At 45.9% G+C, this 14,161-nt stretch overlaps 1 pseudogene across 1 annotated transcript; it reads left to right on the forward strand.

Annotated features, from left to right (window-relative positions):
• Positions 1 to 76: 76 nt before the first annotated feature.
• LOC144034499 (protein-methionine sulfoxide oxidase mical3b-like) lies at positions 77 to 14,129 on the forward strand (annotated as a pseudogene). The gene is made up of 31 exons (XR_013288226.1): positions 77 to 206; positions 319 to 750; positions 2,045 to 2,252; positions 2,324 to 2,440; positions 2,528 to 2,629; positions 2,713 to 2,868; positions 3,287 to 3,387; positions 4,486 to 4,743; positions 4,831 to 4,946; positions 5,041 to 5,164; positions 5,236 to 5,320; positions 5,404 to 5,551; positions 6,097 to 6,293; positions 6,589 to 6,689; positions 6,781 to 6,825; positions 6,892 to 7,011; positions 7,123 to 7,200; positions 7,300 to 7,459; positions 8,241 to 8,353; positions 8,485 to 8,572; positions 8,630 to 8,759; positions 8,835 to 8,992; positions 9,641 to 10,024; positions 10,311 to 10,399; positions 10,462 to 10,536; positions 10,634 to 10,684; positions 10,764 to 11,030; positions 11,749 to 11,842; positions 12,493 to 12,592; positions 12,669 to 12,742; positions 13,296 to 14,129. The product of XR_013288226.1 is annotated as a protein-methionine sulfoxide oxidase mical3b-like (transcript).
• The last annotated feature ends 32 nt before the right edge of the window (positions 14,130 to 14,161 follow it).

The raw sequence follows: 14,161 nt of genomic DNA on the forward strand, positions 1-14,161 counted from the left end.
TTTTTTTTAACACCCAAGTTGGAAGAGCATGAGTCCATCCTGAGGAGGTGCTGCTGCTGCACAAGTTGACTGGGAAGACGAAGACAGCCTGCAGCTCAATTTAAGCTCGTTTACTCAGACAGATTACAGCAGTCTGTACACTGACCTCAGCGTGCGCGTGTGTGATTAGAGTGGATTTAGAGATGTTCACAAGCAGCCGCGGAGATGTGAGTACATTTCTTTCTTGACATTTGATGCATTTGTGTGTTTTTCACTCTTGAAAGCTGCTTTTTTGGGGGGGAAAAAATGCCTACATTTCTGTAAAAATGCTTTTAAAAGGTTTGAAGACAGCTCGTGGATGTCATCCAGCACGTCGCCGGTGTGCCTTCACCCAAACAGGAAGAAGTCGTCACTTCCTGTCATGTTTTGATGTAAACACTTCATCATCATCATCGCAGTACTCGCCTCCCATGGTTCTTTCTCGTCGTCAGCGTTGCCATGGGAAACGAGGCCCACCCGGAAAAAGCCCAGGAGTTGTTTGATGAGTTTGTTTCAGCGTCCACCTGCAGGGCAGCGCTGCATTCCTTCCGCCAACTGTGTGAGCACTTGAACATGGACCTGGACGCGGATTGGCGCCGCAGCGAGCATCTGCTTTACCGGACCATCAAGCGGCGCCTGACTTACTGGAAGGCCAACGCGTTGTGGACCAAACTGGACCGCCGGGCTTCCCAGCAGGAATACCTGCAGAACCGAGCCTGCAGCAATGCCACGGTATGTCTGACAAGTACAGCAAGTCCCACAAGCCCAAAGTCAAACACACGTGCAGTTGTGCACACAAATCAGGCTAGTTACAATCTCCCCTTTATCACACGGGATACTTTCTAGACCCACGTGCCATGGCTGGACCATATTTTAGTGACAATATAAAATAAAATATATTATTTATGTTTTTTTACCACAGTGGCCAGGAAAGGTAAAACAATATTACAAACTGTGAAACAAGTTGCATGAGACAAATTTGCATTTCATATAACAAATAAATTATTATTGACATAAACCGGACAGGTAATAAAACTCCATGGATTGACAGGAAGTGGTAAGATGTTACAATAATTCTGTTTTTAACATTTCAACACATGGAGCAGCATCCCATACAAGCAAGCCCTTAAGGCTGCTGCTACTCCTCGCGTATCCTTTTTGAATTCAGCAAAAAATAATACATCCATGTCACTTGAATCTAACTATCACCTTGTCATAAAAAATATATATATCAGGCAGGCCATTTTGTATAGCACTGAGTGCCTACCTTTGTTACTAAGGATGGCACCAAGTCACAAGAATTTATTGCCAAAAGTAGCAATAATATAATGAACGACTACAAACAACAACACTGTAACTATAATACACGCTGTCTGTACAGAATAACACATTTAAGAGGCATAACCGTGTCACAAGTGTTACTTGTTGTAGCAGTAATAAAGCTAGATTAGAAAGCCTCCTCCGATTACTGTTGCTTGTGGCCATTGTGAAGTTAGTGTAGGTAGTGCACCGAAAGCGGTGTGAATGGGTTTCAAAATAAGAGCACCGACAGGAAGCGCAGTGTTAAATGTCCTCTCCCATGTTAAGTGTACTTGCCGATTGGTCACTTTTTGTCCTTTTGCCCGTTTGAACTTTTTATCTATGTTTAAATACTTGTTCAAATAAGCGCTGGTTGTGAATTAGATATTTGATCAAATACAATACAAATATCATTAGAGAGAATGGCAAGCTACTTTAGAATGATTCACTAATAAGGGTCAAATTAGCATATTGTCATTAAAATGTTGTGAACTAAAGTGGGCTGATCTGAGTCCTGAAACTCCCACCTTGGCCCTGCACTTAAGCAGATATTCTTTCTATGACGTGGGATATACTCACTGGCAATTAGTTGGGGACCTTCTCTCTGTCCCTCATCTGAAGACGAGAACAGGAAATCTCAAGTAACACTAAAGTAGCCGTATGTCAGAAATGCAAGGTGGGGTTATCCCGTGTGATGTCATGACTTTGGTGTCCTGCGATTGGTCAGTGCGCCGTGATCGGGGCGGGGCCCTGCGGCCTGCGCACGGCAGTGGAATTGAGCTTCCTGGGCGCTCGTGTGGTGGTCCTGGAGAAGAGGGACGCCTTTTCCAGGAACAACGTGCTCCACCTCTGGCCTTTCACCATCCATGACCTCCGCGGACTCGGCGCAAAGAAGTTCTACGGAAAGTTCTGCGCCGGCTCCATAGACCACATAAGTGAGCACGCCGCCTTTTCGTCGGCGCCCCCCGGTGGAGGTACTTTGCTGTTAACTGTTTGCCGTCCACAGGTATTCGTCAACTTCAGCTGGTTCTGCTCAAGGTGGCGCTGTTGCTCGGGGTCGAAGTTCACGTCAACGTGGAGTTTAAGCGTGTGGTGGAGCCACCTTATGACCAAAAACTACGCAGTGAGACAAACGCGCATCTGTTGATCTCCAAATCTGACCATTTGGCTCTACCTGACTACCTCTTTGTGTCTTTCTCCATCTGTCCAGAAGTGGGCTGGACAATGGAGGCGTGGCCAAAGTCTCACATTGTCAATCAGCTGCAGTTTGATGTCATCGTGGGAGCAGATGGTCACAGGAACACCTTGCCTGGTGCATTGATGATGATGATGATGATAGCATGATGACCAGTGCTGTCCAAACATTCTCCTGGAAGTGCCGACGTGTCCCCACAGGTTTTCGTCGTAAAGAATTCCGCGGGAAACTGGCCATCGCCATCACAGCCAATTTCAAAAACCGAAACACACGCGCCGAGGCCAAAGTGCAGGAGATCAGCGGCGTGGCGTCCATCTTCAACCAGAAGTTCTTCCAGGACCTCCGACAGGAAACCGGTAAAAACTTTGGCTTCCATTAAATGTTCTGTGGGCTTCAATTGTTGGTAAGCGAGGTCAGTCGGAGAGTCGAGAGAAAGTTTGGCTGCATCAAAGATTTAGCCTGGTTTTGGAAGGGCCAGATGCAAGCTGTGTCCCAAAGGTCTGCATTTAAGATGATTTTCTCAATCATGTGTCATCACAGCGCACTGTCGTCTGAATTGAACATCTTTTAATTTGGCCGCATTTGTGGAGGCAAACTCCCACTTGACCAAATGATGGTTGTTTTATTGATACACAATGAATGTGTTGGTCGACCGCCATCTGCGAAAAGACCTTAAAATCCCGGCGTCAATCCTAGACTTGATTATCATCATCATTGTTGTTGTTATGATCACTTGGACTGTTTGGAGAGCGTCCCCATGTATGGATGTTTCAGGCATTGACCTGGAGAACTTGGTGTACTATAAGGACGACACGCACTACTTTGTCATGACGGCCAAGAAACACAGCCTGCTGAACAAAAGAGTCATTTTACAGGTGATTTTCTTCGTCATTGTCTATTTAAGAAGTTAACTTCTTCCCTTTGGTCCTGGAACCCTTGCAGGGGAGAATCTTCTTGCAAGAACAGGGTTCAATATAATGCAAAATCAACTTTATTGAGCTTTTATACACGTTAAAATGCTTATTCCTCACCACATCTTACTTCCGGGTTAGAAAAATAGCCACCAAAATAACTCATATTTCACAAGAAATTATGCTAATTATATGCCTATACAGACACTCCCCAATTTACGAACGAGTTACGTTCCGAGCGATCGTTCGTAAGGTGAATTTGTTCGTAAGTTGCTTCAGTGCTATATTTTGTATTATAATTTATGTTTAAAGAGAATACGTACAGTACTGTACTACGTATGTTAGAGAGAGAGAGACACACACAGTATGTACATGTACGTAATAAGATAAATAAAATGAAGTTTATCTTACTTTTGGAAGATGTACTCGATGCTTAAGGATTTGATGGAGGAGGAGGAGGAGGAAGAGGAGGATTTTATATCATGAGAGGTTCTTCGTCGTCGCTGGAATGGGCTTCAAAAGTTACTTCCTCCTCCGTAACTTCAATGTAGGAAGAAGTTGAGGGTCGCGGAGAAGAAGATGAGGGTTGATGAGTATCTTCCTTGGAGGATTAACTAGAAGCGATCTAACGACGATTGCACAGTTTTCTTCTTTTTTCATCATAAATGATGCGGTAGCACTGTATGGCATCATTCAATTGATTTGCAACCTTTGTGCAACGTTCAATATTTGGGTCTTGCTGCTCGAAGAGTGCGATGGCTTTATCTATGAGCGACAGGCGTTTCTTCTTCTTCCTCCTCCTCGACACGTTGCTGAGCCTCCAATGCTGGGTGAGCTCTCACAGCGCCAAGCGTCGGTATTAGCGGCGGAAAGAAGCACTACAGTACTCGGAAAAAGGTGCGCAATACAAAATCTAAATTACAGCATCTCTTTCCGAACATTTTTTGACATGCGCGCAGACATGTTCGTATGTACCGTTGTTCGTAACACGAATGTTCGTAAGTAGGGGAGCGTCTGTAGTTAACAGTGGACCCTATTTCAAAAATATTTTTTATTTGGCAGGATTTTGCAGACACGGAGCTGCTTCTCTCTTGGAATAACGTGGACCAGAAAGCTTTGCAGGCTTTTGCCCGCACAGCCGCCGACTTCTCCACCAATCGGCAGCTTCCATCTCTGGACTTCGCCATCAACCACTACGGCCGCCCGGACGTGGCCATGTTCGACTTCACGTCCATGTACGCGTCGGAGAACGCCGCCATGGTCTGGAGGCGCCGAGGACACCAGCTGCTCGTCACGCTGGTGGGGGACAGCTTGCTGGAGGTCGGCCACGCACGCCAAGTGGGCTTCTCACCTTTGGGGGTCAGGGGAATGACCTGTCTGCCTGTCTGTCTGTCTGTCTAAATGCAGCCCTTCTGGCCAATGGGAACAGGTGTCGCTCGCGGCTTCCTGGCCGCACTTGATGCGTCTTGGATGATTTGTCGATGGTGCCAAGGAGATTTTCTTCTGGACCTCCTTGCTGAGAGGTGTCCTGTCTGTCTGTCTGTCTGTCTGACCACCTGTCCGTCTATCTTTCTTGGTGGCGACCACACATTTGTCCATCTGTTCGTCTGTGTCCAGAGAGAGTTTGTATCGTTTGTTGGCTCAGACCACACCAGAAAACATGCAGAAGAACTTTTCTTTGTACTCTTTGGACCCGTCCAGTCGATACGTCAACATCTGTCTGAGCGTCACGCCTGATCAAGTACTTCAAAAAATAAATAAATACAAAAATAAATTGTGTAAAAGGGTTGAGGTTATCTACTTCCTGTCCAGGTGAGTCACTTGGTTGACACGGGCGAAAAGGCAGGACAAGAGACAGAAATTGGTGATTTAGTTGAAGCGTCGCCATGGAGTCGAGGTGAGCTGCCCAGTCTTGACATGATTTGCGTATGTCCTCTTAAAGTGGATTGGTGTGACTGTTGTGTTTGTGGCTCCAATAAGAGTCGCTGTCCGAGTCAAATCAGCTTCTGGCGTGGTGTCGGGAGCAGACTGGAGGTTACCCCGGCGTCTCCGTCAGCGACCTGACAACATCGTGGAAGAGCGGCTTGGCGCTGTGCGCACTACTTCACCACTACAGACCCAAACTCATGTACGGAAACAAGCAAAACACAGATTTTTCCATTTGCCCTCACTCAGGTCGCAGTGAGCTGAAATTGTTTTGGTTTTCTTTTTCATTTCATGGGAAAAACACCGTGTTTTCTAAGTCTCACATTCAAACGAGAGAATTCATATGACATGTTTTAACACCCAAAAACATTTTTTCTAATGAAAGCCTACAAGTTTAATGCTAACTTAATGTGAAAAGCCAAAGAGGTTCTAACAGAAATTAGCATAAATTCAAACCAAACTAGTGCTACTGGAACACACATGAAGCAATGCGTATAAACAGCATACAGACATACTCAGTTTTACTCAGGGGTGGGTGGAATACTGGAGTTTGGTTGAGTACCTTCTCCGCCTCTTTTTTTTTGTCTCCCAGTAGAGTTTGGTGCTGCCTGGCATGTTGTGGCACGTGGTAAGATGGGCAACTCTAAATTTGGACTTCCCTGTTTGCCTTACTCAAAAACAACAAAAAAAAGTAGAGAAACAATGACCTGCGATCTTGCATTAGCAGCTGCCGTTGTGTGTCCCCAGAGACTTTGACTCACTGAACCCGGCGGCGGAGGAAGAAAATGTTCGCTTGGCGTTTGACGTGTGCGAGCGAGAATTGGGAATTTCCCCGCTGATGACGGCGGAAGAGATGACGTCAGCGGGGGATCCTGACGCGCTGTCTATGGTCATGTACCTCAGCCAGCTTTACCAGCTGCTCCGAGATGCCCCGCCCTCTTCGGGTGAGACCAAAAAAAAAAAAAAAGGAATGAGGTTGCAAACCTGAAATGGACTGCTGTCGCTCTTTTTTTGCACCTTAAGTAAATTATGCAAGATGGCAATCAATCAATATCAAAGTCAGCAGTTGAAAGTTCATGTGTTCAAAAAATAGGGAGTGAAAGTCAAAACGTGATCAGAAATAGACATACTGAAGTCAAGTATAGATATCGGAAATGGCTGCAAGGGAGCATTTGTACGTGAATTTGCACGTTTCCCATCTCTAGATGGTTGGCCAGTGTGCTTGTGTGTTGCCTTCAGGGTCGCTGTCCCAGAGTTCAGAGGTCAGAGCGGCCCTGGTGACCCCGGCCTCCCTCCTCAGCAGACTTGGACTCAATCTGTCACGTCAGCAAAGGTCAAAGGTATCCGGATGTCGTCTTTTTAATTTTTGGTGCGTTTCCGTATGAGCTTATGGCAGCGACACCTTCAAGCGTTTGTGTGTTTTTTCTAAAGGAGAATATCAGGACAAGGAGTGGACAGCACCAACACCAGCAGCAGGTGACAATTTGATGATTCAAGCTACATATGATATCACATGATGAAGTCTAATTTTTTCATGTTCAGTCAGGGGACACGGTACATGATGATGTCATCGTGAAGGCTCCTGGCTCGCGAGTGCGTTTGATGGCTGACCTGCTGCAGGCCAAACTGGGACACAACTCTTCCTCTTCTGATGTCACACTGGTATGTTAATGTTTGTGTATGTCACATAGTGCATCATTCTGTGTTTATGTCTGTGTTTGCATTTTGTCATGTCTTTTTTTAATATATATTTTTTTACTGTTTTCACGTCAGAGCAAGCGGACCCAGCAGCTGAACATTTGCTTCAACCAGGAAGTCGACGCTCAGCTTGTGGCCGACCGGGACGATCCGGTAGGAGGACATCGATCTCCTCACAGAGTTCCGGAAATGAAGCAGGCCTCCATTGATGCTCAACAAGAGGAGTGTGTGTGTGTGCCTGTGTGTGTCCAGACGGCGTGCGCCAGCGATGTGTGTTTCTTCTGCCACGAAAAAGTTTACGTGATGGAGCGTCTGAGCGCCGAAGGTCTTTTCTTTCACCGTAGCTGCTTTGCGTGCCACATGTGTGGCAGCACGCTCAGAATTGCCGCCTACCGATTCCACGCCGCCAGTGGTGAGTACGCACGCACACTATGCGCGGCCCACGGTTCGCCAAGCAAAATAAAATTTTAGGACTTTCTATTTGATGATTGTTGATCATTCACGCTCCTGCGCTAAACTGATTGCGTTGTGAGAGTGTGTGTGTGTGTGTGTGTGTGTTGTTTATTATTATTATTCATTTGTCAGCCTGACATATCTTCTTGCCATGCAAGTAATTTTTTTTCAATTCAGCTACAAGAGCGGATTGGGCTGCGCTTGATTTACTTTATTTACATTCCTAAAGATAAATCTGAAAATCGAGGTTTTCTAAAAGTAACAAAATAAACCAGTGTATTACTATGCATTACTTATTAAATTGTCATCTGGCTCATTTTTGTACAGCAATGTACAGAAAAAAATTGTAGTACAAGAATAACAAATAAAAGCACATAGATAGAAAAATAAATAAACAGTACAAAGTATTGTGAGTATTTTCAAAACAAAATAAACAGCAGCTACTTAAATGTATCTAAACAGACAGATATACCTCCAACATGGAAAAATGGCTTTAAAACAATCTTAAGTTGAATAATTTGGTCTTAAAACTGTCAAAACATGCCTTGATAAATAAATGTTGACGTTTTTTTGTAACTCTGTGTTTTGCGATTGGCTGACGACCGGTCCAGGGTTTAACCCCTCGGCTCAGCCAATCATCATAACGCATGACAGCCAATCACATGACCTGTTTGAATGGCTTCCAACAAATGCTGCACTGTTCCTGATTAGCCTATGTTTTGTTTTTGTTTTTCACTCAGGGAAGTTTTCGTGTCCTCAGAACTGCGAGTCGACCGCTTGTGCCAGTCCGTCCGCGGAGAAGATGAATCAAATGATGTTATGTGACCGAGTGACGGCTCAGCGGAAATCTTGTGTAAGCGTGTGTTGAGTTGCGCCTTGACTTCTGACAGGACATTTAGACGCTATATAGTTTAGTTTCCCAGCACCATGGGACGTCTCGGGGACAATTATGATGACGATGATATTTACCTGTGGTCTCTGCAGACGTCACTGCTGTCATCCGTAGACTCTCAAGTCTCCATGGCAGACTCTCAGGTCTCCTTGGCAACAGTGTCTCACCGTCGTTTGTCAGGTGAGCTGATGTCACATGACGCTCCAACACACCGTGCAAAACTCCGTGTGTGTGTAGTTTTTTCAGTGACACGGGAGCGAATCGAGTTGGAGAACGACAAAGCAGGCCAAGCGGAGGCGCAGGAGATCTCTGAGGAAATCTTGACATGTTTCAACCTGAGCACAGACAAAGAGGAGCAGACTTCCAGGTGTCCGATCACGTTCACTCTTCGGGGGGGTGAAGGGGTCGGTAATGAACTAACAATCACACACGTGGTGTTTAGTTCTGAGTCTGAGGCGGAGGCGCAGACTTTTGCCTTGCAGATGTCTAAAGCTGCATGGGATGAGGAGCTACAGCACCACCTGCAGCTGATAGGATGTGAGGAAGAGGAGTACGATGAAGAGGAAGATGAGGCAGTCAGTGAGGAAGAATCCAGTGACGGTCAGTGCTCAAATGTTTGCTCCGCCATTGAGTTGTGAAGGTATTATTTGATTACTATATTAAATGTAATCTTTGCGTGTTCAAAAATAATTGAAAAATGAGATCTGATGAAGAAGCCTTCTTTGCAAAGAATTTATTTTAGGAGCTCCTAAAAGACACAAGAGAAAATGCTTACATTCGAAGGTGATGTTAAGCCTCGAGTGTGTCCCAATATGAAAACACACAGTTGCTTTATAGATGAAAAAAGCATACTCCCCCTCTGAGGCTGGACAAAGGGTTAGTAATTATGATAGACAGACAAGTGATATACTGACATGTTTACTCCAGTTCCCCGTCCAAGCTGGAAATATATTATTAGACAGGTAATGCCATGAGACCTAGACTCCCTCAGACCTACAGTGTTATCTACATGAGAACTTGAGAACTTGACTCCCATCACATTCCTATCTCACCAGCTGGAAGGGAGTGAAAAAGTTTCAATATACTTCACAACAACATCATCACAGTTATATTCATTACAATACACAGTTATATTTCCAATATATGTTTATAAGTAAATTCATAAACAGTAAAAATATAAATTGAAAATGTTAAATGTCTTCAGTTGTCATCAATAATAATTATTCAAGCAATGGCTTCTCTCAGCAGACACGAGTGAAGTTACGTCATCAGAGACTCCGCCCCTCCACAACACTCCCTCCACCGCCTCTTTCATCACCAAGGTCGACTCCACCTCCTCTCTCTGTTCCCCCTTCTGTTATGAGAAAGAAGCTCCACCCACCGAACCCGTCATCATCAAGGAGACGTCCTCGATGAGAGGATCTTGGCCATCTTTGGATGACCTCTCTCTAAAGAAGCTCCTCCCACTGCAAGAGGAATGTGTTGAGGGGTTGGGGCCAGAAGAAGTCAGGGGGCGTCACCAACATCTCAAAGCTCCGCCCTTCTGTCAAGCGGAAGGAGGCGGGGCCAGGGCTCTCTGGAAGGCCGTGTTTTCCAGGAACAGGGACAAGAAGAAAAATGCTGGCCGACAAGGTATGATGTCATCACTCACACCTTGACTGGCTGACTATATGATGTCACGGCTGTTTTTATAGCCGTTGTCCATGGTGTCACAGCTATGATGTCACACATGACCTTCATGGTTGCAGTTGATGTCAGCACTATGATGTTGTTGGCGTAGTTGATGGTGACGATGTCAGCACTATGTCATCATTCCTGTGGTTGACGATGGCGCCATGACATCATGCTTGTAGTCGACAATGTCAATGCTATGATGTCATAGTCGTAGTTGCTGATCCTCTTTGTTTTTCTCGAGCAGAACCACCCCCTGGCATCCATGTGATGGACGAACGCGACGCGAGCTGGTCAACCGCACAGCACAGATGCTCATTGGAACCTAGAAACAACGTAAGAGTCATAAAAATAAAAATAAAAGTTTAGATGTTCAATGAGGAAATTTGTGCTCGCAGCTACGTTTGGAGACAATCGACATCACGGCTCAGTTAGAGGGACTTTCCGTCAAAGAGCCGGACGCAACGGTACAGGTATACTTCGCTTGATTCGCTCGCACGTGTTCCTGAAGCCTTGAACCGTCTTCATGTTGAACCTTTCTCAGATGTTGATGTCTTTCATTTTTATCAGCCCGCGTACATTCCTCATGCGCTGGCCTTCAAGCGAGCGTTTCCCATCAAGGTAAGAAGCAGGCGTGGTCACCGGGAGAACGAGCGAGCGTCGTCATCGTTCACCAAAGCTCACAAAATCTCCTTCTCAGTTTTTGCGGGAACGTTTTCCAAGGCGAGGTCCTCTTCCGGACTCGGACGGCCGCTCGTCCTGTGTCACCGAGGTGGTGGGCGTCCTGGTCCACCCCAAGGAGCCGTCCAGCCTCAGCGTGCCAGAGAGCCTGTTCTGCAGGGAAGAGCCGTTTTCGCAAACAGGACGGCGGGGTGAGCGTCCGCACCCCAGGAGACGCCGTCAGCTTCAGAAGAGCAGCCGCAGACGGGCCAAGCAGCGAGAACTCAAGAGGCTCCACCAAGCTCAGGTCAGTCTGACGATTAGTTATGATCTAAACATCCACTGGATAGGGAGTCAGCCATTTTGTACTACTGTCGGAATGTGTAGAGGTTATCCCTAGCCTATAAAGTGATCTCAATGAGTCCCACAATGCACCGTGAACAGGAGTGAACAACCGATCTCATAATGCAAGGATTTTCCACTTCCGGGTGTTGTTTGATGTTAGGGGAGAGGCAAATTCACGAGAAATATCTTCGAACAAAAGACCACACCACGGATTGACACAAAGTACTTTATTTGTATTTATTTTGTCAAATACAGTCAGCTTTAAGGCATTGATTGATAGGAATTGGTTTTGTATTTGTGTATACACGAGCCTGTATCCTTTTTTGAAGGGTCAGGCCAGCACATCGTCTCTTTGCCATGGAGACAACACTCGGTTGGCTCCCAAACACAATGATACAGTCCACTATGTAAAAATCCCTTCGTAGCGATTCCGGATTCGGGAATGATTGACAAATGATTATGAATGCAGTCGCTGCGTTGGCGATCATTCACTCACTCGTGACTCCCAAGTCACTACAAAGGGATTTCTAGTGGACATTTTATGGACCATCTTGGTCCATGGTGTAAACATGCATATCGGCTGATTAGGGAGTAGGGAATGAGAATGAGAATTCCCAGCACAGACCGGCTCACACTTTGTAGCGTGAAGCCTAACCAATAAAGTTGTTTTTTTGTGTCAGCTGATCCAAAGACAGCTGCAGCTGGTGGAGGAGGAGCAGCGACGTCTGGAGGCCAGAGGAGTCGCGCTGGAGAGAAGTCTGAGAGGAGAACATGGTAGTACTGCAACTGCTTCATACACACATTTTTAACCCACAACCCAATTAGCAGAGGCAGGCAATTGGAGTTACACTAAAGTGGCCGACCTTTTAACTTGACCTCGGCTGAAAGTGCCTGATTTAGCAAGTCGTTCCCCTTTTCATCTGAAAGTCTGCGTTTTGTAACTTGTGATGCAAGTTCATAGGGGAAGTACAAATTGGCTAATGTACAAATATATGTTGTGACTGATCAATAAATTAGGACTTGACTTCTGACGAACGACTTGACCTGACTGGCCTGAAATTTCTTGGGCACTCCGCTTTGCTTGCTTGATTTCTACTTGGGACTTGCTTGAAACTTTCCGGTTTCAACTGGAGATTTCCTGATCACTTGCACGCAAATGACTTACTCCCACCTCTGCTACATACAATGTACACATATCACACACACACATATACATATAAACAGACTAATGTGACAATAAGGCACACCAGCGAATGGAGAAAACCAATTGGCTGAGGGGAGCGGAACGAATGAGACGAAGGCATGATGAGCAGATTGGAAAAAGATGGAAAAAAGACACAAAAACAATAGCATAAATAATCCCTTCCCATAGCAAAGTGAAAGGAGCATCTGATGACTTCATGATGTCGTGTGTGTGCGTGCAGGAGCGTGCGGTGATGAGAAAACGAGCCTCATGCAGCTTTGGTTCCAGTTGGTCCAGCAGAAAAATGTCCTGGTTCGATACGAGTCCGAGCTCACCATTTTGTATGTGACCCTTGACCCCGGCCGACGCACTTGGCAGACCAGTGAGTGTTTGACCTGTGAACTTTTGTGGCTTCAGCGCACGAGAACTGCAGTTGGAAGACCAACAGAGCGGACTCCAACAAGAGCTTCGAGAAAGAATGACACTGGACGGTGAGTTGGCACGCGGGTTCCACACAATTCATTTCTTCATGTAACTTTGAATTGTCCAGGGAAGGCAATTGAGTATGCCTTGATACAATCACGCACGCTCCTTTTTTCAACCTTGGTGGATGACGTAAAAAGAAACACGCAAGGTCAGGTGAAACCACGGTTGAGATCGTGATTCAGATTTTGGGGACTTAATGGCTCAACAAAAAAGGACAAATAACAAAAAATGTTAAAGTTTCCTTTATTTGATGATATAATGTTAATAGTTAAACAAACATGCTGTTTTGAGGGTCTCCTGAGAAGTGAGTGAATTTTGGAGTTACAAGGTTTCGGCCCAATGCAAGCGATATACAGTAAACTCCTTCCAGACTCACCGCCGCAGTAAGTGAAAATCCACAAGAAAGAAATATTTAATACACACTAACCCTTTCCTAGCATTTATGGCAGATCGGGACAGACAAATGACGCGTGCGTCCACCTAGTCTTGTCGCTAACGATGCTCGTCAAATGCTGAATTTGTCAAACTGAACCGCGTTTGTTGATTTCCTGGCGGCAGACCGCCTGAAGGGCGAGGAAGAGCTGGTGAAGGAGCGCAGGATCCTGGAGGAGATGCTGGAGGTGGTTGAGCGCAGGTTCCTCTCCTGGAGGAGCTGCGACTTCAAGGTTGCCAGCAAGACCAAAAGCTCAAGGCCGTCATGTTTGTACAGGACTGGACCTGATGAGTCTTACTGTATCGATACGGCATTCTGAAGACCTGCTTTCAAACCAACATCAGGATGTGCGAGGTGACCTCAAATGTTCGTCCTTCTAAAATGCCATCCAACCCTTTTCTGTAGCGCGTTTCCTCATCAAGAGCCAATCCCAGTCAAACACCCGGGACTGGTCGACTGCCAATTGCAAGAGACAAACAAGCATTCACACCACTCATTGGGTGCTCAAAATACAGCCTGCAATCCCATTTGTTTTATCAGCACTCAGAATCTGCAATTGAAACGGCCAGCACTCAAGTGTTCATCCCGCTGACGTATAATTCAAACATTAAGGCCGGAGCCCAGATTTGAACCCTTAACCTTAGAATTGGGAGGCAGATGTGCTAACCGCTTTCTAGCATGCTACCTACCCTGGAAAACTCACAGCAGGCAGTTAGCTGACTTTTTACAAGGAGCTGAAACCAAAGTTCCTGAATGCAAAGCAACCCGGTCTTCTGATCTGGCTGGTGACCCCGCCTCTCACCCAAAAGTCAGCTGGGATTGGCTCCAGCTGGTCTGTGATGCTAATGAGGAAGTAGCGATGTAGAAAAGGGACGAATGGATGTTGTGAACGTGCCAACTTGAACTGCTCATCAGATACCAACAGCAGCCATTTTTACCATTAAAATGTGTCTTTATTGCTTGGCTGTCCAAAACTTTTTCCAACTTGTAT

The sequence above is a fragment of the Vanacampus margaritifer genome, chromosome 15 (assembly GCF_051991255.1).
Source record: "Vanacampus margaritifer isolate UIUO_Vmar chromosome 15, RoL_Vmar_1.0, whole genome shotgun sequence".
Taxonomy (NCBI): Eukaryota; Metazoa; Chordata; class Actinopteri; order Syngnathiformes; family Syngnathidae; genus Vanacampus; species Vanacampus margaritifer.